The sequence below is a fragment of the Pectinophora gossypiella genome, chromosome 28 (genome assembly GCF_024362695.1).
Source record: "Pectinophora gossypiella chromosome 28, ilPecGoss1.1, whole genome shotgun sequence".
Lineage (NCBI taxonomy): Eukaryota > Metazoa > Arthropoda > Insecta > Lepidoptera > Gelechiidae > Pectinophora > Pectinophora gossypiella.
This window is the reverse complement of record NC_065431.1, coordinates 322,322-348,237: the sequence shown is the minus strand read 5'-3', so window position 1 is coordinate 348,237 and position 25,916 is coordinate 322,322. Positions and strand designations below refer to the sequence as shown.

Genomic DNA, 25,916 nt, shown 5'->3' with positions numbered 1-25,916 from the left:
ACGTAAAGATTTTACAATTTCTTCTTAAATTACTTATCTATTTTTTTTATATTGTTTTTTCTACCTATTAAGTTTTTTTTTTTAATTTTTTCTTCTTCTTTTGATAGAGGATGCAAATTTCTGAAAGCTAAGGTGGAAAATGTCTACATCGTTAAATTTGGCACAGCCCTACAACATTTAATGTGATAACCTCGAGTACTGACCTTTCCAATGTGTTCCGCTGTTGTGCCACTGTCCTTTTTACTCCTTTGTCGTCAGTTTCATACACACATACATACATAAACTCACGCCTATTTCCCAACGGGGTAAGCAGAGACTATAGAACTCCATTTGCCTAATAGGTTGGGCAGAACTACAAACCACCAGATTTTTTATCCCACAATTCATTACAGTGATTTAATAGGGTGAATAGGTTATGTCAGAATCGAAACAAATGGAATTCAATCGTCACTGCCTACCCCATTGGGAGAAGACGTTAGTTCGCGTACATAAAATGTTTTAATGTTTTTAATGAGTACTTACATACATATACATAAACTCACGCCTATTTCCCACCGGGGTAAGCAGACACTATAGAATTCCATTTGCTACGATCCTGACACACTTCTCTTGCTTCCTCCACATTTATTAATCGCTTCATACACGCACGCCGGTTCAGAGTAGATCGTACTAAACCTTTTCTAAGAACATTTCCAATTTGTTCAATGTAAGTCCTTCTCGGTCTTCCTCTGCCAGCCCTACCATCAACTTTCGCTTTATATACCGCTTTCGCAATTCTATTATCCTTCATCCGCTCTACGTGTCCAAGCCAACCTAACATTCCCTTCTCAATCTTAGTCACTATATTGTCTTTTACACCACATCTCTCTTGTTTGGTTTGGAACGAACGTTACATGAGCCATGACAGGGGCCTTTGGCGGCTCAATAGTAACCCTGGCACCAGGGTTGATGAGGTTGGTACTCCTCCTCACAACCTGCACGAGGACTTTTTATCTTCATCATCTCCGGTCTTTACATCTTTATCAGATTCAAACAGCGTTTCTGTGGCTGCTTTTAAAATGGCTGTAAAGTCCGATGCGAGAGCGACAGTAGCGGCCGCACGACTGGCATTGTCATCAGCATCATCACCAGCTCATTAACGTCCCCACTGCTGGGGCACGGGCCTTCCCTATGGATGGATGGGGAGATCGGGCCTTAAACCACCACACGGCCCAGTGCGGATTGATGGTTATTAACGACTACTAAGTGACCTCAAAGAAAAGTTTTCATCTCGAGATCCTCCGTGCTTCGGAAGGCACATTAAGCCGTTGGTCCCGGTTATTACTTACTGAAGTAAGTACGTAGGCGTTACATGAGTCATGTTAGGAGCCTATGGCGGCTCATTAATAACCCTGACACCAGGGTTGATGGGGTTGGTAATCCACCTCACAATCCACACGATAGAAGAAGAAGGACAAAGACATAAGATGCGTTTGTCTGTTATCCATGAAGATAGAACGTTTAACCTCTCATCTGCCGGAACGCGGATCTCGACCAGACACAATGTAAAATCTATTGTGTCTGGTATCTCGGCAGATGAGAGGTTAACGAAGGAAAATCTGTACAGCGCCATCTATTTTGTTTAAAAAAAAAATAAAAAAAAAATATTTCAGACTTTCATCCATACATGTGTTAGTAGAAAACCTTAAAAGTAAGTTAGTATCAAATTAAACAATTCTATTTAAATTAAATTATTAAAAGTTTATGGTTTATTCTAGTTGAATCCTTATTAGGTCCAACCAGAACAGACACCCATTGCCTAATAGGCTAGTTTCCAACTAGTCAAATCAGAGTTACTTTTTACTAAACGTCAAAACACGAAATTACTATGGGATTTGTATGAAAAAGCACTCTGTGACGTCATAGAAAAACGTGACAAAATGTCGGACTTATTATTACGTTTTTCTTGATTAAAATTCATAAATAAGTTTAATAGAAAAAAGAAAATGTTTTTCGTTAGTTTTAGATGTGTCTTTATTTAGTAATCAGAATTTCATAATTTATCTTGAACCTAGTACACGACCCAATTATAGGACACTCATACCTGTCACCAATACCCCTCAGGATGCCATTGCGGCTAGACCTCACTCTATTCAATAAAGAGGCTACTTTCTTCCTTCTGATGGCGTAGAAGTCATCAGTATGTGCACTAGCGAACATACTGGACTGGTGTTTTTAAGGAAAGTGGACTGGAAAATCCCTTATTCCATGTACAATTTATACTCTGTGGACTAGGTGAATGAACTTTGTACGTCCAATCGATTGCGTTTGGATGCAGCCTTACTGAACCAGACTGTCTCTAAGGCGGTATTCATGGAGATGGTTTATACGGCTAATGGTCGGGACGGGTTAACTTAACATCTTTTTAGGACAATCAGGTGAAATCAGAAATCAGAATCGATTATTCAAAACTTAAATATCCAAGGTGTCTTGACTAAAGAGAAGAAATTGCAAAAAACCGCTATAGTAAATGATTCAAGCTTGCAATGTGTTTACGTAGCTAAGGAATTAAGTAAACATAAACTTAGTAATAAGTATAATTTTCAATAATCAAATCAAATCAAATATACTTTATTACACACAACATACAAAACAAAATAATAATAAACAATAATAATATAATCTTCTTTTCAATATTCCATTTCTTTATTTTTTTTTATTTGCACGCCGAACACATCACAACATTGTTATTTAAATTATTTTACCGCCTTTTTTATTTTATGTAAGTATTCTCGAAAATAAATTGATTTGATTTAAAAAAAAGTTATGATAAGATTAGCGATTTCTGGAAGATATGAATGCATGGGAACTGATATAAGGCTGACAAATTACTTAATTGTAAGTATAACAGTTTTTTTTTAATAAGGATCGTCTAGGGCTCTGTTTCGAGGTTTTTCTTGCAGCTTTTTTTCCCCGGCTATACAGGTTGTGAGAAGCTGCAGTAGTTTTAGGCGGATGAGACGTTCGTTATGTAAAAAAATACGATTCAAAGTGTAACTATGTTACCTACTGAATAAAAAGATATTTATGAATTTTTTGGACTGTCTCACATAGTGATTTCGACAGTGGGTTTCCTCACGATGTTTTCCTTCACCGATGACCACGTGATAATCATTTATGATCCAAACATAAATTCGAAAATAATTTCGAACATTATTTGATTAAGGCACGCGCTGGCAACATAGTTACATTTTGAATCGCATTTTTTTTTATTAGCTTATATCTCTTATTTTGTATTATTCGTAAAAGAATGTAAGTATGTGGTCGTGAGTCTGTTAGAAAGCACTATTTCTAAAGCTGTCAGGCTAAAAAAAAGTTATGTCTGCCTGGGCACTTTCTTACTCGATTTTTCAATATTTCTAATCGGATTCTTAAAAGACCTTAAGTTGGCCAATATTGGCCAAACGTTGGCCGCAATATGGCCAACATAGAAGCAAAATAATCACATCTCCAGCCAGTCTGCCTTCAGAGGCTGAATGAGATGGTGGTCCGTTGCGTTTCCGCCAAAAGTTAACCTTAAAATATTTACGTGTAAAGTTTTGTACATTTTTGTGTTATGAGTTTAGTGTTTTGTGAATGGAAAGTTTATTTTTTTAATGTGTTTGTGCGTTATTTTGTGGATTTCAGTTGTTCAAGTGAGTTTTTTTGACGTTTTTGGTAAAGATTTTGCGAAATTTGTGTTACGTTGATCTTCTTCCGTGGGGGTTTGGAGATCAATGACCAATCTCATCAACACTGGTATCAGGATTACCATTGAGCCGCCAAAGGCCCCTGACATGGCTCATGTAGGTTACGACTACATACCTATTTATTTTATTAAGGTGAATAATAGCTTAGCGTGAAATCCGAAGCACGGATCATCTTACTTGATAATGTCGATATAAAGTTTTTTGTTCTTGATGAGTAGTAATGAGCACCCTTGCTTAAGGAAACTCATAAAAAGAAAATTCAATAGAAAAACTGGCTCGGACGGGACTTAAACTATTTTCTTTTTCGCAACTTGAGTTCAAAGTAGGTAAAGTAAATAAATTGTAAAACTTAACAACAACGTAACATAGCTTCACGCCTGATTCCCCGAATGGGGTAGACAGGGGAGTTTGGCACACCCACTCCTCGCCAGCTATGTTCAAGTCCCATGTAACAGGGGGCGAGCCTATCGCCATTAACCGGACACAAATCCTGTAAACCACGTGATATCAATTATCTATGATCCAAACATGAAAAAAAAAGTTGCTATAAAAACTCGGAGGGCACGTTAAGCCCTAGGCTATTAGCTGTAAAAAATACCCTCCATATTTGTTCATACAAAAGACATCAACGCGTTTAGACTTATTTCTGTAATAATTTATAGACGTAAAAATATATACTTACATATTATATTTTATTTTTTGTTAAGTTGCTCCTAGCTGTTAACTTTAAAACATCTCCACTGACCCGCAGTGGAGCAGCGTGGTGGAGTATGCTCCATACCTTCTCCGGTTAAGTTTATGTATAATAAAAACCGGTCAAGTGCGAGTCGGTCTCGCGCACGAAGGGTTCCGTACTATTATGTAGTACGGTAACTCAAACATCCAGGTTTTTAATGTCAGTTACCGTTTGTATACACTTCTCATCAAAAAAATCGAAACACTTCCGTTTTCATTGTTTCTGTCCGAATTTAACACAAAAAAGAATTCATACGATGAAAAAAAATACATAAATGTATAGCTGGCAGTTTGGCCATTACAGTAATAAGCGAAAATTCTAAATTCAAAATTAGAATTTCATTTGTTTATCTTATAAACGAAATGAATCACTGTTTTGAGACAAATGTGTGTTTAGGGTTGGAGTACATTTAGCGTTTAAAAACTAAAAATTGGCGCCTATCCTTAAACTTTTTGTTTTTTATTTCAATACTGTGACTTTGGGACGTCTGAAAAGAAGTTTTTTTTCTAAAACGTATGGATACTTCGCCCACAGAAGCCGCCCAAGTTGTGGCATTGCTGGATTCTGGCCTTAGTCAGCGTGTTGTGGCTGCAAGACTGCATCTAAGCCTGTCATCTGTTCATAGAGTCTATAAACGTTATCGGGAGACTGGTTTGTTCACGCGCCGTTCAGGATCTGGCAGGAATCGGGTCACTTCTGAGCGAGATGATCGATTTATTGTAACAACTTCTTTAAGAAATCGACGCCTTAACGCTTTTCAACTGCAGCAGCGGCTTCGTGTTGTTCGAAGGGTGGCTGTAAGTGACTCTACAATTAGAAGAAGGTTGAAGGATCGTGGCCTGGTACCGCATAAGCCAGCAAATGGGCCGAAATTAACTGCAGACCATCGAAGAGCGCGCCTTAACTTTGCACGTGAGCACCTAAATTGGTCATACCTACAGAACCGCCACCATAGCTGACCTTTTCTTCAATGCAGCATTGTGCATAGCGTTCTCCGTCTCTTCTGTAGACCTTGTTCCTTCCGTCGTTACCATACAGCATAATTTTACACTCATCAGAAAAGATAACTTTGCTCCACTGTAGGTATGACCAATTTAGGTGCTCACGTGCAAAGTTAAGGCGCGCTCTTCGATGGTCTGCAGTTAATTTCGGCCCATTTGCTGGCTTATGCGGTACCAGTCCACGATCCTTCAACCTTCTTCTAATTGTAGAGTCACTTACAGCCACCCTTCGTACAACACGAAGCCGCTGCTGCAGTTGAAAAGCGTTAAGGCGTCGATTTCTTAAAGAAGTTGTTACAATAAATCGATCATCTCGCTCAGAAGTGACCCGATTCCTGCCAGATCCTGAACGGCGCGTGAACAAACCAGTCTCCCGATAACGTTTATAGACTCTATGAACAGATGACAGGCTTAGATGCAGTCTTGCAGCCACAACACGCTGACTAAGGCCAGAATCCAGCAATGCCACAACTTGGGCGGCTTCTGTGGGCGAAGTATCCATACGTTTTAGAAAAAAAACTTCTTTTCAGACGTCCCAAAGTCACAGTATTGAAATAAAAAACAAAAAGTTTAAGGATAGGCGCCAATTTTTAGTTTTTAAACGCTAAATGTACTCCAACCCTAAACACACATTTGTCTCAAAACAGTGATTCATTTCGTTTATAAGATAAACAAATGAAATTCTAATTTTGAATTTAGAATTTTCGCTTATTACTGTAATGGCCAAACTGCCAGCTATACATTTATGTATTTTTTTTCATCGTATGAATTCTTTTTTGTGTTAAATTCGGACAGAAACAATGAAAACGGAAGTGTTTCGATTTTTTTGATGAGAAGTGTATTTATTGTATATTGCATCTACTTGCCCGTACAAATGAAATACGTTCAGTGGTCTCAATCAGACTAGGTGTGTTTTTAGGGCGTTTGTAGTAAAAAAAAGGGATAAATAGCAGTTTTTTTAGTTTTATAATAAATATAATTTTCAATAATTTTCTTTTCAATGTACCATTTTCTTTTTTTTTATGTACATTTGTACGCCTGCATGCAGGCCGAACACTTAACAACTTTGTTATTTAAATTATCTTACCACCTTTTTTGTATTCTATCAAATTAAAATTCAAATATTCTTTTTTCAGACCATAATAACGTCTATAGAAAAAATAAATAATAATAAACAATAAATACAACAAATTGTTTAAAACAAAAAAGTACAGTTAGTGTAGTAAAATACAATTAGTTTATATGTATTCTCGCAAATAAATTGATTTGATTTGATTTTTACAAAAAAATATTACTTACTACGGAATTTTACGGGACCCTCAGTATACGATCCCCATTCGCACTTAGTCTGTTTGACACGCCAGCTTTAGTGATTGATTTTATAGATTTTTTGTAACTATTGTTATGTAAGTCCCAGGTTCGATTCCCGATTAGGGTTATTGCAAAGGGTGCAGGACAAAAGGTTCGAATAAAAAATAGGACGTGTGCATTTTTTAAACGGTCGCGAAATTTTTTTGAGTTAAAAAGTTTTTAAACGTTAGTTAGTTAATGTTAACCAATAAGGGACTTTCCAATAGGCGTTCCCCAAAAACACGATAGATGGTGTTGTTAAGTTTTTCTTCATTTAAAGTTCTAATTTCATGGTTAGCAGACATATGCATCTTTTTTGTTTTTACTATAAATGATGACCCATAGAAAGATGATGAAGTCAAAAATATCTTTATTCTGAATCATCAGGCACGTTAAGCCGTTGGTCCCGGTTACTACTTACTGATGTGAGTACGTAGTCGTTACATGAGCCATGCCAGGGGCCTTTGGCGGCTCAATAGTAACCCTGACACCAGGGTTGATGAGGTTGGTAATCCACCTCACAACCCACACGATAGAAGAAGACTTTGAATCATCATTTTTTACATAACGAACGTCTCATCCGCCTAAAACTACTGCAGCTTCTCACAACCTGTATATCCGGGGAAAAGAAGCTGCAAGAAAAACCTCTTTAAAAAGATACATAAAATATTGTTCTATAATTTAGTAAAACTTTCGCAAAGGCCTGTCATAGGATGGGTGACCACAAAAATAAAAAAGTTTTCATCTCGAGCTCCTCCGTGCTTCGGAAGGCACGTTAAGCCGTTGGTCCCGGCTGCATTAGCAGTCGTTAATAACCATCAATCTGCACTGGGCCCGCGTGGTGGTTTAAGGCCCGATCTCCCTATCCATCCATAGGGAAGGCCCGTGACCCAGCAGTGGGGACGTTAATGGGCTGATGATGATGATGATGAATTTAGTAAGGCTACCTAATATCGGACTTATGATGATAACTTCTTGCCGTTACTTTATCAACAACACTGCCTACTCCCTAGAGCTTACACCGTGAAGATCCACAAAAGTTAACACACGTCTTACAACTGACAGATTGCGATTTTTTTGCGAATACTTTTTTTCGAATCAGCTGCGCAAAGGCATAAAAGTTCTTTCAACTTTCATCCGCTAAAGGGATGGGCTATACAATGCTGTTTTTTTTTTCTTTTTTACCTTTTTTTTAAAATGGAGGTTTGACGTTGGAATTGTGTGGATATGCCTGTTGAACATTTTTTTTATCTATTTATATTTTTTTACTGAATTTCATAGTGTCTGTTCCGGGGTGAAATTCCGGAATTAAATTTATTGTAGTAAATGTGGTCATACATATGGTCATAGTGAAGGAAGTATATAGTATGGTTCAGCACATTCAGTCATATTCTATTCGACCCAACTGTGTTAAGAACTAAGTTAAGTAGCGTGGTGGAGTATGCTCCATACCCCCTCCGGTTGATTGAGGGGAGGCCTGTGCCCAGCAGTGGGACGTATATAGGCAGTTTATGTTATTTTACTCGAGTTAAAATGCAGGGTGTTAATGTCACCGTACGGACTAAGGGCAATGATTCAGCTCAGCAGTTTTTTTTTTAATTAAGATGGGTTTGCTCTTAACTTCGTTCTTCCACAAGGAGAAGAAGAGATCGACGTTGGAACGAGCTTACCCACAAAATGCCTATTCACCTATTCACCCGTGATTTAAAGTTGATATCAAATGGAATTTTCCATCGCAATTTTTTTTTTTAATTAAGTCTTTTCAATTCCATACTTTTACATACATACATGAAACAAAGAACACACACACACACACACACACACACGAAGAACACACACATACACACACACACACACACACACACACACACACACACACACACACACACACACACACACACACACACACACACATACATATATACATGAAGAAGGAAGACCCAGCTTACATGGAACAGATTAAAGAAAAGATTGACGTCGTGTCTTATAGGGAAGTCCTTTGATAGACTGGAATGGAAAATGCTACACCGACAAGAGCGTGGCTCTTAAATTGATGATGATGACATACATAGGTACATACATCATCTCACGCTTATTTCCTATAGAATTCCATTTGCTTCGATCCTGACACACTCCTCCATACTTCCATCCTTACATACCTTACATAGTTTTCCATACTTTTCTGATGGAAAATTCCTCTTGATATTAACTCAGAGTCATGACCGGGTCACTAACATCCTATTTGCTATATTCTGTCACGTCATATCCACACTAAGCCTTACGCGCCAATTTCGTTAAAAAAAAAAACGAAAAAAAGAAATGGCGTAACCCTGTTCGAGTGCGTTTGCGCAACAAAAGATCTGTGGTGGGGATACACATATGGTGGGGCTGTCTTTGTGCGGGGCTTCACGCTGCTGTTGATGGGGGTTGGGCAGGGCCGAGGGTTATAACATGCAGAAAATAACGCCCGTAATCCATAACGGGATTGAGCCACAAATAATCGAAGACAACGTAAAGTTGCTATGGAATTTCTGAAGCAGTAGAGTTATCGTAGTTATCTGTTTGCAGGAGTAGTAGCTACGGCCTATGTGGTACAGTGGTTGAGCGTTGGGCTCACGATCCGGAGGCCCCGGGTTCGAATCCCGGTGGGGACATATCACAAAAATCACTGTGATCCCTAGTTTGGTTAGGACATTACAGGCTGATAACCTGATTGTCCGAAAGTAAGATGATCCGTGCTTCGGAAGGCACGTTAAGACGTTGGCCCCGGTTACTACTTACTGATGAAAGTAGTCGTTACATGAGCCATGTCGGGGGCCTTTGACGGCTCAATAGTAACCCTGACACCAGGGTTGGTGAGGTTGGTAACCACCTCACAACCCACACGAGAGACGTATTTTTTAAATTGTTCCGTAGTTTCACCATAATATTCATCGTCATCTTCCTAGTATTATCCCGTTTTCCACAGGGTCCGCTTACCTAACCTGAACATTTGACAGGTCCGGTTTGTTACAGAAGCGACTGCCTGTCTGACCTTCCGACCCGCGAAGGGAAAACCAGCCCAACACAGGTTAGGTCACATACCTCCGAAAATGCATTTTTCGGGAGGAAACCCAACCTCACGATGTTTTCCTTCACCCCTGAGCACGTGATAATCATTTATGATCCAAACATGAATTCGAAAACAAATTCGATTGGTTTAGGCCTGTTCTGGATTCGAACCTGCGACCTTAAAGTGAGAGGCAAGCGTCCTACCAACTGGGCTACCACAGCTTCACAATAAAATCTCTCTTCTTCACATTTAGAATTTGCCTTTCAACTGTTTTAAGACAGTAGTTAAACAGAAACTTTACAAAAAAGGTTATTATAAAGTTAGTGATTATTTAGAAGATATGAATGCATGGGATTAACTGTCTGAGAACTGATATTAGGCAGCTAAATTACTCAATTGTATACCAATATTTTATGTTTATTTTTTTTAAAGACCGTCTAGGGCCCTGTGCCGAGGTTTTTCTTGCAGCCTCTTTTCCCCGGCTATACAGGTTGTGAGAAGCTGCAGTAGTTTTAGGCGGACGAGACGTTCGTTATGTAAAAATTGACGATTCAAAGTGTAACTATGTTACCTACTGAATAAAGATATTTTTGAATATGAATTTGAATTATTGTATTTTTTTAAAAGCTATATCTAATTAAGGAGTATGATGTCCAATTAGACGTCTCTTCGTTTATACTGGAATGAATGTTACTAGGCAGTACTGTTGTCATTGTATCTTCTCGAGTGGGTGGGGAAGGTTAACCGAGGTCGCCAACCCTGGTCTTCTTCTATCGTGTGGGTTGCGAGGCGGAGTACCAACTTCGTCAACTCTGGTGTCTGATTTCTGATGTAGGTACCTAAGTAGTCGATACATGAGCCACGTCAGGGGCCTTTGGCGGCCCAATAGTTACCCTGACACAAGGGTTGATGGGGTTGGTAATCCACCTCACAACCCACACAATAGAAGAAGCTAAGCTAAAGCTAAAGGTGCTTTGTGCCTTAAACGTGTGCTTTACGTGCGCTGTGCGCGTTGCGCCGTGCGCTGTCGATCGCGCGTAGACTGTTGCCAGACATTTTTTTTGAGTCGCGGCCACAATGGCCCAACCGGATCCTAGGGCGTGGTGCGAGGCACAAGCGATAGCGGGAGCGGACGCTTAAGGCATAAAATGTCCAATACACACCGGCCCCGATTCCTGCAGACACCTCCTAATTTTACTTTAAGTTATACCTGTCATTTTCTTATCTGCCGAAAAGGAAAGGAACGGATGATTGACAACTCTTAATTTTAGGAAGAATGAGTAAATTAATGAATAACCCGGGCGAATCAAAAAGGTATCTCGCTGGTATGCAAATCGTTTGACGTGTGCTGTCAACTTAATTCTGTCGGGTTATAGGCCGATGTAAAATTTTTAGACGGTTGTTTTAGATTTGTGCTGAAAATTGACGTGTGTTCCATAAATTTTATTGCCACTGCTGGGCAATGACCTCCCTTTCTGCTTCCAACTATCCCAATCTTGTACCTACTCATTTTCTATCTAATGTGTTCTGGGAATAAAAAAACCTTTTTATAATAATAATCCCGAACTGAAAACTGAAGATGAATCTGACAGAGGGCAGCAGTAACTCAGTACTATTCAGAGGCGGAGGACAGGAGTCCGACAAGAGCATAGCTCTTAAATTAGTGATGATAAGGCTAGGGCACTTTGGATTGGGCTTTGTACGATTTGTGCGTACGGACTATACCCGTCAGCGCACCCCATTTGTCCGGCCAAGTAGTTAATGCCATCTGCGGCAAATCTAAAATAAGTCACGTCAAAAAAAAGGTTATTAATATCATTTCCGCTCTCTCTTATGACTGGGCCCACACCCCTGCCGGCGAGTCGTCACGAAAGCGGTCGCGTCGGTTACAGTGCAGACTGACTTTCACGAACATTATATATGTATATATTTCTTACTACGTTATATGTACGGTCACAAGCATTAATATGTATACACTTTGCTACCATGTCACATTAACTTTTTTGACAAATTGAACTGTAAGTCTCACTAAATGTCAAATGTGTTAGTGCGACAGAGTCCTAAAGTGGGTACATTATTTTGCTCGTGACTGTACATTGAAGAAGGCACTGTGGCCATGTCGTATACCGACCAAGCCAGTACTAACATTGTATTAAATGAAATGAAATTTATTGCAGTAAATGTGGTCGTACATAGTGATGGAAGTAAATGTTATGGTTCAGCACATTCAGTCATATTCTGACATACAATAGGTAATTATTATATTATTAACCTAATATTACTCTAAATTAACTACTTACTTATATTTACATCTTTACATAACATTATTAGGGTGCAGTAACTCGTTCAAAGAATAAAAGCCCACCCAGTTACAATTATTTTTTTAAGAATGTCTAGGGCCCTGTGCCATATTGTGTGCGCGTGTGTGTGTGTGTGTGTGTGTGTGTGTGTGTGTGTGTGTGTGTGTGTGTGTGCGTGTGTGCTCCATACCCCCTCCGATTGATTGAGACCCTTCTTCTTATCGTGTGGGTTGTGAGGTGGATGACCAATCTCATCTTCCTTGGTGTCAGTGTTATTATTGAGCCGCCAAAGGCCCCTGACGTGACTCAAGTAACAACTACGTACTTGCATCAGTAAGTAGTAACCGGGACCAAAGGCTTAACGTGCCTTCCGAATCGCGGATCATTTTACTTCTAAACAATCAGGTGACCAGCCTGTAATGTCCTTAGCAAACTAGGGAAGTTTGTGATATGTCCCCACCGGGATTCGAACCCGGGACCTCCGGATCGTGAGCCCAACGCTTAACCACTGGACCACGGAGGTCATTACTGATGTAAGTGAGTAGTCATTACATGAGTCAGGGGCCTTTGACGGCTCAATAATAAGCCTGACAACAGGGTTGTTGGTAATTCACCTCACAACCCACACGATAGAAGAAGATTCTGTTCTATTTTTGGGGAACGTAGCTTAGGAAGTCCTTTATTGTGGTTCACATGTGGAGACCTACATATTATTATAAGATGAATGATTACCTAAATGATAAAAATGTCTGGTATTTAATGTGTTCCTCTAGTTAACTAACTTGTTAAAAGTTAAATAACTTGTAATGTACCCTCATTGATTTAAAAGATGTGTTGCTGTTGCAGTTTCTTGTCATTTCTTCTCCTCAGTCATAACACCTTGCGTAATGACGTAAATTCAAAAATGTTACATTGACCTTCAACAAGTTTATCCATGATAATTACGTTGAATGAATGATTCTGATTTCTGATTATTGTTCACGACTGCACTGCATTGGAACTACAGTTCCCGCGACTACAGTCGCGCCCACCGGAAGCGATTCAGACATAACTAAACATTACTAGCCGCTTGATAACGATACATTGTAGATCCCTATCTACAGACAGAAGATCGACTCTCACTGTGAGATCGCAGGTTCGAACTAGTGATTTTCCGAATATCCGTATCCGCGGATATCCGAGATAAAAGAAAAATCCGTATCCGTGTCCGTTACTTTTCACGCGGATCTTTTACGGATCTTTTTCAGGTGATTAAGTAGAATTATTAAATAAAAAACTATAAAATTCCATTCGGATTGTTTTTATTTCATAAAATTAAATATTTGGCACCTTTACATTGCAAACATTAAGATAGATAGATCTTTATAATGAAAGCAAGATAAAATATCACTTTTATAACAATGAAATAACTAAAACTTTAATCTTTTTTTATAATGTTAATGAGGTCAATATTAGCAAATTATAACATTTTATAATATTATCGAATTATAACATTATCGAATAAGAAAATAAAGATCCGTATCCGTATCCGCGGATCTTTACACTAAGTATCCGTATTCAGATCCGTATCCGCGGATATACATTTTTAACGATCCGGCACATCACTAGTTCGTACCCCACCTTAAACCAACGGTCAGCGGTGAAGGAAAACATCTTGAGGAAACCCACATTCCCGAGAAATGCATCTCGGAGGTATGTGACCTAACCTGTGTTGAGCTGGTTTTCCCTTCGGTTGGAAGGTCGCTTCTGTAAAAAACCGGACCTGTCAAATCTTCAGGTTAGGTAAACGGACCCTGTGAGAAACGGGATAATGCTAATCTTCTTCTATCTTCTATCGTGTGGGTTGTGAGGTGAATTACCAACCTCATCAACCCTGGTGTCAGGGTTACTATTGAGCCGCCAACGGCCCCTGACATGGCTCATGTAACGACTACTAACTCACACCTGTAAGTGGTAACCGATACCAACGGCTTAACGTGCCTTCCGAAGCACGGATCTTACTTTCGGACAATCAGGTGATCAGCCTGTAATGTAGATAGATAGATAAAAACATTTATTTGGTCTACAGACACACATGCATACAAAAAGAAAAAGATTAGATACAGACAGCCAATCAACAGAGACGAAGCTCTGTATTAAACACGCCAGGTGTGTATGTGTGCTGCAGCAGCGCAAATCGGTCATAGCTCAGCGCAAGTTTTTGCTCTCACGAACAAAACGCTGATTTTCAGCTACAACACGGCTGGAGAAATCCGCGGGTACGGCAACCGAACCAACCGATGATGCTTGCCAATAAAATTCGACACTGAAAAAGTTGTATAAAATAATAGTACATAAATAAATAGCTGTTTTAAGTTTACGCGGTTATTATCATAATTAAAACACATAATAACGGGTTCTTACCGCGTTTAAATGGGGATATGAGACTCCCGATATTTCGACACTGTTGCAAGTGCCATGATCACGGGATGACTCTCAGTCATATCCCCATTTAAACGCGGTAAGAACCCGTTATTATGCGTTTTAATTATAATAAATAGCTGTCCTAACCAAACGTGCGTAATGCTATGTTATGTTAATTGTTGCTTTATTTTTGTTTGTTTCAGATATTACTTAAGAAACACAACTGCTGTTGATGCTGGGAATCCATAAAGAGTCATCTCGGAAAACATGGTGAGATATCCATATTAATATTTACACACATAAAATAAGCTCACAACTATATCCCAATGGGGGTAGTCAGAGGTACATCCATCGCAAGATGAACTAAGTACCCACACCTCACCGAGCTTTCTGTTAGACCAACGTGATAGGTGAGCCGTATCGCCGTCTATAATGGTCGAGACAACTGTGTTAAATGAAGTTACCGTTCCATACGTAGTATTATTCGTTATTATATTATCATAGGCCAACTAGTAATGTCAAAGGTAATGAGTCACTTTTTTTTTGACGTGACTTCTCGTAGATTTGAGGAGCTCGGTGGCGCAGCGGTTAACGCGCTCGGTCTGCGATTGCTGAAGTTAAGCAACTTTCGCAAAGGCCGGTTATAGGATGGGTGACCACAAAAAAAAGTTTTATCTCGAGCTCCTCCGTGCTTCGGAAGGCACGTTAAGCCGTTGGTCCCGGCTGCATTAGCAGTCGTTAATAACCATTAATCCGCACTGGGCCCGCGTGATGGTTTAAGGCCTGATCTCCCTATCCATCCATAGGGAAGGCCCGTGCCTCAGCAGTGGGGACGTTTATGGGCTGATGATGATGATGATGATGATGAGTGCCAAGCAGTAGTGCCTAGGGAAACCAAGAACTAGCGGAACCAGGATCGAACCGTGGCCACTTTAAAGGAAACAAAACACTTACCTAAAAAATAAATAAAAATAAACTTCTCGCCTGTCTGTCTTCCGGCCTTTGCTTGCGAAAAAAAAGCATGTCAATGATAAAATGGCGCCAAACTGTGGCGCCAACCAAATAATATAAATTAATCAAAGGCAATCAAACGACTATCTTAATATAATGTTTTTTTATGTAATAATATCATCTATAAATATTCATTTAGTCGCTAATTTTATGTTGCCATTAAAAAATAAAAGTTGCGCGGTTTACGGAAGCCATCTTGCAAAATTTTGACATCTGTCAATTTTGGCGCCAAAATTATAAAAAAAGTATTATGTTATGGGCTTTTTGGCGGGAAACGGGAACGGGACAGTTCCTTTCTTAATTGAATAATCTAAATACTTAATTAATACGAAGTGGTGTTTTGTGGTTAATGATCGCATTAAGTTAGTCGGAAGACATTCGCAAGTGTTATTATATCGGAGTATTCAATAAATAAAGTACATATCTGCCTATTTTCGCTTCGTGGCAGGAAGCCGCTTCATAACTCGAAAGTTAATGCGGACTTTTGAGTTAATTCGTTTGGGGTTCGGAGTAGGCGTCTACTCCGAGGGTGGGGGCTTCATCATCATCACCTTTCATCATTTCCTTAATCATCAAGAAAAAAATAGGTACGTAAGACATGGCTGTATGGGCATAGTTCCCTTTCCCTTACCCTTCGGGGAAAACCAAAACAAAAAAAAAAGTATTATGTTATGCACCACTTAAGATTTGATTTTCCAAAACTCCGGCTACGTCGTAAAAGTAATCCCCGTGCAAAGAGACTCTTAGCATTTTTTGTAGTTTCTGAGATATGGTAATTAGTGAGTCAGTCTTCTTCTATCGTGTGGGTTGTGAGGTGGAATACCACCCTCGCCAACCCTGGTGTCAGGGTTATTATTGAGCCGCCAAAGGCCTGACATAGCTCATGTAATGACTATTTAAATCAGTAAGTAGTAACCACATTCCATTAGCTTTTACAAGTGACGACTACCTTTCTAAGAGTATGTAGTATTATTCTTTATTCTGTGCTTATGAGTAAGATGGTTCCGTGCTTCGGAGAGCACGTTAAGCAGTTGGTCCCGGCCGTTAGTCGTAAAAACACCTCCACCAACCCGCAGTGCAGCAGCGTGGTGGAGTATGCTCCACACCACCTCCGGTTGATTGAGGGAAGGCCTGTGCTCAGCAGTGGCCTCCGTGGTCCGGTGGTTGAGCGTTAGGCTCACGATCCGGAGGTCCCAGGTCCGAATCCCGGTGGGGAAATATCACAAAAATTACTTTGTGATCCCTAGTTTGGTTAGTACATTACAGGCTAATCACCTGATTGTCCGAAAGTAAGATGTACCGTGCTTCGGAAGGCACGTTAAGCCGTTATTTCCGGTTACTACTTACTGATGTACGTAAGTAGTCATTACATGAATCATGTCAGGGGCCTTTGGCGGCTCAATAATAACCTTGACGCCAGGGTTGATGAGGTTGGTAATCCACCTCACAACTCACACGAGAGAAGAAGCAATGGGACGTGTATAGGCTGTTTATGTTTTTACGCTTTTTTTTTTAATCTTTTTTTGGATTTGTGTTTATGTGCTGTTCCCATCTCACTGAACCCTAAAACACGTCGACAGGTGTAACTCCGCGACTTCCTTCGCGCGAAATTTTATAAAAAAAACGCTCAATAAAGAAAAAAAACTACAGTTAACTTGAATCCGTGGGAATTTGCGCAGATGGCTAGTGGGGTGGTTTTTAAAACAGTTTAAAAAATGCACTTTTCACCGTGTTTTTTAACAAAATTCAATTCAAATTCAAAATTCAAAAATATCTTTATTCAGTAGGTAACATAGTTACACTTTGAATCGTCAATTTTTACATAACGAACGTCTCATCCGCCTAAAACTACTGCAGCTTCTCACAACCTGTATATAGCCGGGGAAAAGAAGCTGCAAGAAAAACCTCGGCACAGGGCCCTAGACGTTCTTTAAAAAAAATATATAAACATAAAACCTCACAACCATTACATTCATCACAAGATGAACTAAGTACCCACACTTCACCGAGCTTTCTGTTAGACCAACGTGATAGGTGAGCCGTATCGTGTTAGTGAAAACTGCACTTAGAATAAAAAAAGAAAATGTTTTTCGTCAGTTTTTAATCTGTCTTTATTTAGTAATCAGAATTTCATGATTTATCTTTCAGAAATCAGAAATCAGAATCATTTATTCAACGTAATTATCATGGATAAACTTGTTGAAGGTCAATGTAACATTTTTGAATCTACGTCACTTCGCAAGGTGTTATGGCTGAGGAGAAAATGTCAAGAAACTGGAAGCAACGCAACTTTTAAACCAATGTAGGTATACATTACAAGTTATGTAATAAGTTTAATAACTAAAGAAACACATTTGATAACAGGCATTTTTATCATTTACCTAATCATTAATCTTATAATAAACTTTTTTACTTACATAAAGTAAGCTTCAAATGAGCTTTAAAATTTTCTGAAAAAATATATTAAGTATCTGTAATTATTGTAAAAACGTTTACGTAAAACCCCAAAAAAGATGAATTTAATTTACTTTATCTAGAATTTTGAATAGCAATTTTATTTTTATCCTTATTCATCATACTTAGTCTGACTATCCCGTTGGGGTATAGTCGTAAGCTTAAATGTTATGTCTGGGAAGTCTCGGGAACCCGGGACTTCCTATTCGAGTGGTTAATAAAAGGCATTTCGAAAGCAGTCCTAAACAGCGAACGGTCACGAGCATTAATATGTATACACTTTGGTACCATGTCACATTGACTTATTGACAAATTGAACTGTAAGTCTCACTAAATGTCAAAAATGTTAGTGCGACAAAGTCCTAAAGTGGGTACATTATATTGCTCATGACTGTACTTAGTTTGAAAACACCAAGTAACGGCGAGTCGATCAGCTGTCTAGACGAGTCCTTCCCCTGGATGGGAGGGGGGGTCTAGCCCCCCCACTAGCCGGGGGGGGGGGGGCAGTCTAGACGGGCGACAGACGACTCCCACCCCCTCAGGTGTTACTTGCTACTGCTATGGTTCAGCCATGGTTTTAAGTTTTGAACTAAAACTCAGAGCTAAATACTGGCCCCGATTCCTGCAGACACCGTCTAATTTTATTTTAAGTTATATCCGTCATTTTCATATCCGTCGAAAAGGAAAGGGACGGTTGATTCACAGCTTTTAATTTTAGGAAGAATGAGTAAATGAATGAATAACCCGGGCGAATCAAACAGGTACGTCGCTGGTATGCAATCCGTTTGACGTGCTGTCCACTTAACTGTGTCGGATTATTGAGTGATGTAAGATTTTTAGACGGTTGGTTTAGATTTGTGCTTAAAATTGACGTGTGTTCCATAAATTTTATGCTTGTCGATTACCCGTCCCTTTCCTTTTCGGCGGATAAGAAAATGACAGATATAACTTAAAATAAAATTAGATGGTATTTACAGGAATTAGCACCACTGTCGCCTTATTAACAAAAAAGTTATTCAGTTTTTTCCTCCTCCTGTAAACTTAGGTCTGTGTAAGTTAGGAGTATTAATAAAATACTTACTAGATAATATATTGAATTTGACAGGAAATTTTAAAGCTCATGTGAAGGTTACTTTATGTAAAAAGCTTGTTATAAGATTAATGACTACCTAAATGATAAAAATATCTGGTATTGCAAGAGCGGTGTGTAAGGATCGAAGCAAATGGAATTCTATAGTCTCTGCTTACCCCGGTGGGAAATAGGCGTGAGTTTATGTATGTATGTATGTCTGGTATTGAATGTGTTCCTCTAGTTATTAAATAACTTGTAATGTATACTACATTGATTCAAAAGATGTGTTGCTGTTGCAGTTTCTTGTCATTTCTTCTCCTCAGCCATAACACCTTGCGTAATGACGTAAATTCAAAAATGTTACATTGACCTTCAACAAGTTAGTTTATGATAATTACGTTGAATAAATGATTCTGATTTCTGAAAGTAGTTTCTGTTAGACCAACGTGATAGGTGAGCCGTATCGCCGTCTATAATGGTCGAGACAACTGTGTTAGCGAAAACTACACTTAAGATGAATTTATAACTTTGCTAACATAACATAAGATCACGACTACATCCCAATTGGGGTAGTCAGAGGTACATCCATCGCAAGTTGAACTAAGTACCCACACCTCACCGAACTTTCTGTTAGACCAACGTGATAGGTGAGCCGTATCGCCGTCTATAATGGTCGAGACAACTGTGTTAGTGAAAACATAAACAAGAATAACTTTGTGATCTTTATAGTTTGTTTAGGACCAAAACCTCTGACACGGCTCATGTAACGACTACATCTCACATACAGGGTGTTGACATGGTCCTGGGTTCGATTCCCGGTGGGGATATATCACAAAGATGACTTTGTGGTCCCTAGTTTGGTTAAGACATTACAGGCTGATCACCTGATTGTCCGAAAGTAAGATGATCCGTGCTTCGGCAGGCACGTTAAGCCGTTGGTCCCGGTTACTACTTACTGATGTATGTAAGTAGGCGTTACATGAGCCATGTCAGGGGCCTTTGGCGGCTCAATAGTAACCCTGACACCAGGGTTGATGAGGTTGGTACTCCACCTCACAGCCCACACGATAGAAGAAGTGACATGGTAACGAAAACTTTGAGGGATGATTCAGACCATGACTCTGAGTTAATATCAAGTGGAATTTACCGTCGCAAAATTTATTACTTTTTTAGTTTTTTTTTTAATATTTTCAATTCTATAGTTTTGCGATGGAAAATTCCACTTGATATTAACTCTGAGTATTCAGCTGAATTATCCTCCTTACTATTCGTTACGATCGATGTCACTTACACCCCGCACAAGTATTACAAATGGCTATACAAGTAGATAGGGTGTTGGTGACATCGTAACAAATACTGAGGGGGATGATTCTAACCATGATCTGAGTTGATATCAGGTGGATTTTCCTATCGGAAAATTCATAAAAATTTTAGTGTTTTTTTTTCAATTATTTTCCGCTCTATACTATTGCCACAGAAAATTCTACTTGATATCAACTCAGAATCATAGTCTGAATCATCCCCCTCAGTATTCGTTACGATGTCACTAACACCCTGTATGAATTTTGCAAAATTTCTGACTCCTAGCATCTTGACTCCTAGCTCTTGTAGTTTGTGAGATTTTGTGATGAGGGAGTCAGTCAGTGACCTTTCATTTTTATATATATTGTAATTATTTACTTTCTCAATTTCAGGGAGGTGATGAGAGTCAAAATGATGGAAGAGAGGAGAGTGAGAAGAAAAGGGGGATATGAAAAGAGGGATTTAAACATAGCTGGCTTGGAGTGGATATACAGTCATGAGTAATATAATATACCCACTTTAGAACCCTGTCGCACTATCATATTTGACTTTTTTTTTTTTTTGACGTGACTTATTGTAGATTTGCCGCAGATGGCATTAACTACTTGGCCGGACAAATACATATTTGACATTTACTGAGGCTTACGGTTTAAATTGTCAAAAAAGTTAATGTGACATGGTTGCAAAGTGTATACATATTAGTACTAGTGACCGTACATACAAGGTGTTAGACACCGTACCGAATACTCAGGGGGATGATTCAGACCATGATTCTGAGTTAATATCAAATGCAACTTCCATCGCATTTTTTTTAAGTTACTTTCAGTTCCATACTTTAGCGACAAAAAATTCCACTCGACATTCACTCAGGATAATGAGCTGAACCATCCCTCACATTATTCGTTACGATGTCACTAGCACTCTGTATACAGGGTGATTCAGACCATGATTCTGAGTTAATATCAAGTGGAGTTTTCCGTCGCAGAATTCACGATTTTTTTAAATTTTTTTATATCTATATTTTTGCGACGAAAAATTCCACTTGATATTAACTCAGGATTATGAAAAGAATCATTCCCCTCAGTATTCGCTACGGTGTCACTAACACTCTGAAATATACTATACATCTCTGCCTACCCCTTTGGAGTACGGGCGTGACTCTATCACCACTGACACCGTTGCCCTAGTGTTATCTCCTTTCAACATTTCATCTCAATTTATAGTAAAAATCACGTAAGTACGACGTAAATTGACCAAATTGGAAATGTCCTTAGAAAAGGTTCATGATCTACTTTTAACCGGCGTGGGAGAAACGATTGATGAATGTGGAGGAAGCAAGAGAAGTGTGTCAGAACTGTCAAAATTTAGGAACACTCAACAGCGCTACCTACATTTGACCTTCTGAGCTTTTTATCTTCATTGCTACAACATAGCCTTTTTAAAGCCTTTTTAACGGCCTCCGTGGTCCAGTGGTTGAGCCTCAGGGTCACGATCCAGGGGCCCCGGGTTCGAATCCCGGTGGGGACATATCACAAAAATCACTTTGTGATCCCTAGTTTGGTTAGGACATTAAAGGCTGATCACCTGTTTGTCCGAAAGTAAGACGATCCGTGCTTCGGAAGGCACGTTAAGCCGTTGGTCCCGGTTACTACTTACTGATGTATGTAGTCGTTACATGAGTCATGTCAGGGGCCTTTGGCGGCTCATTAGTAACCCTGACATCAGGGTTGATGAGGGTGGTGTCGGCGCTGCAGTAGCTCCGGCGTGGGGTTATTGTTTGTTGTGTTGTAGATGTTTAGCAGATAGGATTGCTTCAATGAAACCTTCGTCTTGAGGGGGATTGTTTATTGTCTTGATAATGGTTACATTTTTGTGTTGTGCGCGTACGCGATAGTTACATTGTTATAGTAGTTGGTCGTTACGTGCGTGACGCGGAGATAGATCGTAGAGTAGAGAGTGAATTGAAAGAAGACCGGGACCGGGACCGGAACTTCATCGGTGTTGCCGTTTTTCAGTATTATGGTGCGTTCACGTTGGCGTGAACAGGTGGTATTCCACCTCACAGCCCACACGATAAGAAGAAGACCCTCTGTAATCAATTATGTACGTGTTATTTAATATGTGACCAATTAGATTAATTCTTATAGATTATGATCGCGAATACTACTTACTTACTGATTTTTTATATAAATATTTGTGGTAATATGTAGTCTAAAATATGTAGAATAGATTGTCTACATTGTTTAACGTCGCCTTAAAGTGAAAACCACGAAGCGCCATTTTGAAAATATACATTCTGATATCAATAAAAACGCGAACTTTTGGAGACCGTCAAAAAGAGAAAAGTTGCATACGTATTTAGGGCATGTGTTAAGACACGAAAGATACCAGCTGCTGCAACTCATAATGATGGGTAAAGTCGCAGGAAAAAGTATAAAACTTACAATTGTAAATTACAATGATAATTTGATGTACATTGCGGAGTGTGTGAGCACGAATATTTTGCAGTTTCATACTAGCTACGTAATGAACACCAAATTGTCGTTGTAATTTACAATTGTAAGTTTTATTAAACAGGCCTCTGGTTTCATAATGTCAGGGAGTGGACCGGGTCGAGTGCGGTCGAACTGTTCCGCCTCGCGGGAGATAAGGATAAATTATCAGAGCTGATGGCCAACCTCCACTAGTTGGAGAGCCACCTGAAGAAGAAGAAAAAAATTAAAAAAAAAAAACAAAAAGAAATTGCGACTGTAGTTTGACGATAGTATTAAAGTGTACTTATGTGTACATGTAATTTTAAAAATAAATCATCACTAATTTAAGAGCCACGCTCTTGGCAGTGTAGCATTCTCAATTCTTGTCTATCAAAGACCAAATCCTTCACTTCCTTATTAGACACGACGTTCGCCTTCTCTTGAATCTATTCCATGTAAGGTCTTCTTGGTCTTCCCCTTCCTCTCTTTCCTTGTAGCTTCCCTTCTATCATGTTTGTAATGAATACGTCGTGTCGTGTCTCATTAAGTGTCCAATCTACTTGCCTCTTCTGTCCTCAATAACTTTCAATATTTGCCTGTTTTCCCTTAGCACTTCTTCATTAGTAACTTTTTCAGTCCAACTTAAAAATGAATAAATAAGTAAATAAAATAAATATGATTATGTTTGAACATATAACCTCAAGAAAACCTCGGTTTTTTTTCAATTATTTTCATTCCGGGTAAAAATTTAAATTCATTAAAATAATTTTTGATTGAAACTAACTCTATTGCAGGATTTTGTTTTTTTTTGTTCGGTAACAAAAATTACATTCGAATTTTATTTTTTTCAAAATGGCGCACGCGGTTTCACTATAAGCAATGGTCGATTTGTGTTTGTGTATTTTTTTCTGTTATTTCAAAACGGAACTTTCTTTTTTGTTTATACGAGATGGTACACTCAAAAATTTACTGTCTCTTCCAGTAGTTTTTGATTTTATCATGTCGATCGCTTTTAGCAATAAACCCCCTAAACTGGAACCCGTAGATCCGAACTTGTGCGTTTAAACCGTTGGGGCGAGCGACTGAGCGACTAAAGTGCGCAGTCGGACGACTATTCGCGCGACAAATCGCAGTTTTAGACGACTTTTTAACGGACGTTTTGTACTCTATGATCTGTGCTTATTATTCAATGCCCTGATAAATTTTTTTATCAGGAAAATCACCATCTTACTGCCGACAGATCCATTTTTTTTTGACGTTTCGCTGCAGAGGTTTTGTTTATAAAGAAACATTACGAAAAAAGAATTTAATATCACAACCGAACAAAAGAAAAAAGCTTTAAAAATACAAAATGGCTCCTCCAAAAACACTCTGAAAAAAGCTAAACAAAAGTCGTCAAAAAAAAATTAATAGAATGCGATTTGAAAATAAGTCGTTAGTCGTCGCGACTTGCAACTGCAGCCGCGGTCATCGACCCCACACAAGTTTGGTAATACGTGGGCGCAGTTTTGGCGGGAAAACGACGAACTACGTTTTTTTTCTTCTGATTTCTTTTTTCGTACCTTTTTTAAACTTATTTTTTATTGTATTGTATCTTTTTGTGTATTTTTTAAACCTTTTTATGTTTCTTATTGCACTTTTGTTGTTTGTTAGTGAGGGGACGAACTTTTTTTGCGACCACAAAGTAAGTCGACTTTATTTCAATTATCAAGAATAAAATATAAAAAAAAAGTAATCTGTCTATACTAATATTATAAATGTGATAGTGTATGTGTCTGTTTGTGTGTTTGTTCACGGCAGAACGGAGCGATGAATTGACGTGATTTTTTAAGTGGAGATAATTGAAGGGATAGAGATTGACATAGGCTAGTTTTTGTCTCTCTCTAATCCCAAAATGGGGGATTGAATTTTTTATGGAGCATTCCAAAATTTTCAAGGTAGTAAGCTAAAAATTGATATGCGGACTGTTAATTTTGTGGGTAACAAAAATTCAGCCCAACCCCTACACAGAGGGGGTGTTTTATATGGGAGTTTTCGCAGTTTTCAAGGTAGGAAGCTAAAAATTGGTACATTAGGAAAGGGAAACCGTGTTACCCCGAATTTAACGCAAGCGAAGCCGCGGGCAAAAGCTAGTAACTTATAATTTGCCTTTATTAGTTTTCAGGCATACTCTACGCCTTTTTTATGCATACATCATGATTTTTGCACTTAATCCTTAATTATTTATTACCATGTTTACTTTGACACCATTCTCTTATTTCCACGTTTTTTTGTCTTAAAACACTAACACCCGTGTTTTAAAATGTTCACTCAACTCTTCCTTCACTCGACTCGGCCTCGGCTGAGTATTTTGGTATTTTACACACATACATACATAAACTCACGCCCGTAATTCCTAATGGAGTGGGCAGAGCCACAAGTAATTAAAGACAACTTGCAGCCGCTGTTGATACGATGTCGTAAGCACACGTCGTGGTGTCGTGGTGTTTTGGTATTTCAAGTCGACATTGACGTCCTCGACTTGAGGACTTTACTCACTGGAGTCGAGCATATCATACTGCCAACATAATAATACAAAATTAATGACGTCACGCCTTACTGGAGTAAAGTCGAGTTAAGGTTGAGGCGCTATATAAGAATACCGATTTTGAGCTAAGTTCGAGGAAGGTTGGAGTTAACATAATATAAAATAAATAAATAAAATCAAAACATCTTAAAATACGGGTGATCGTACTTTAATTTTTTTTAAGTACTTACTTAATTGTTTCTGTGTTTATATTTCTTTATTTTACTTGATTTATTTTTATACTTGTCTTGGGTGTAAGTTATCTTTTTTTTTCTTTTTTTTTAATGAGGTACTTTCCAAGCTTCGTTTCCCAAAAAAAAAATAGATAACGCTGCAAAGAGTTGTATTTGTAACCGTAAAAATATTGAATTGGAAAAATGTGGTGTAAATGATATAATCACATTAAGTAATCACGACCATGGTTTACAATAAGCCTAAGATAATACAAATTACAACCAGGATGGCAG

At 38.7% G+C, this 25,916-nt stretch overlaps 1 long non-coding RNA gene across 2 annotated transcripts in view; it reads left to right on the top strand.

Moving 5' to 3' along the window:
* The window catches only part of LOC126379307 (uncharacterized), a 51,035-nt gene extending 30,070 nt beyond the window's left edge, over positions 1–20,965 (top strand). For both annotated transcript variants that reach the window (XR_007568301.1, XR_007568300.1), the window contains exons 3-4: positions 14,774–14,840; positions 20,802–20,965. This is a non-coding gene — a long non-coding RNA (uncharacterized LOC126379307). The remainder of the gene's footprint in view (positions 1–14,773; positions 14,841–20,801) is intronic.
* Positions 20,966–25,916: the final 4,951 nt, after the last annotated feature.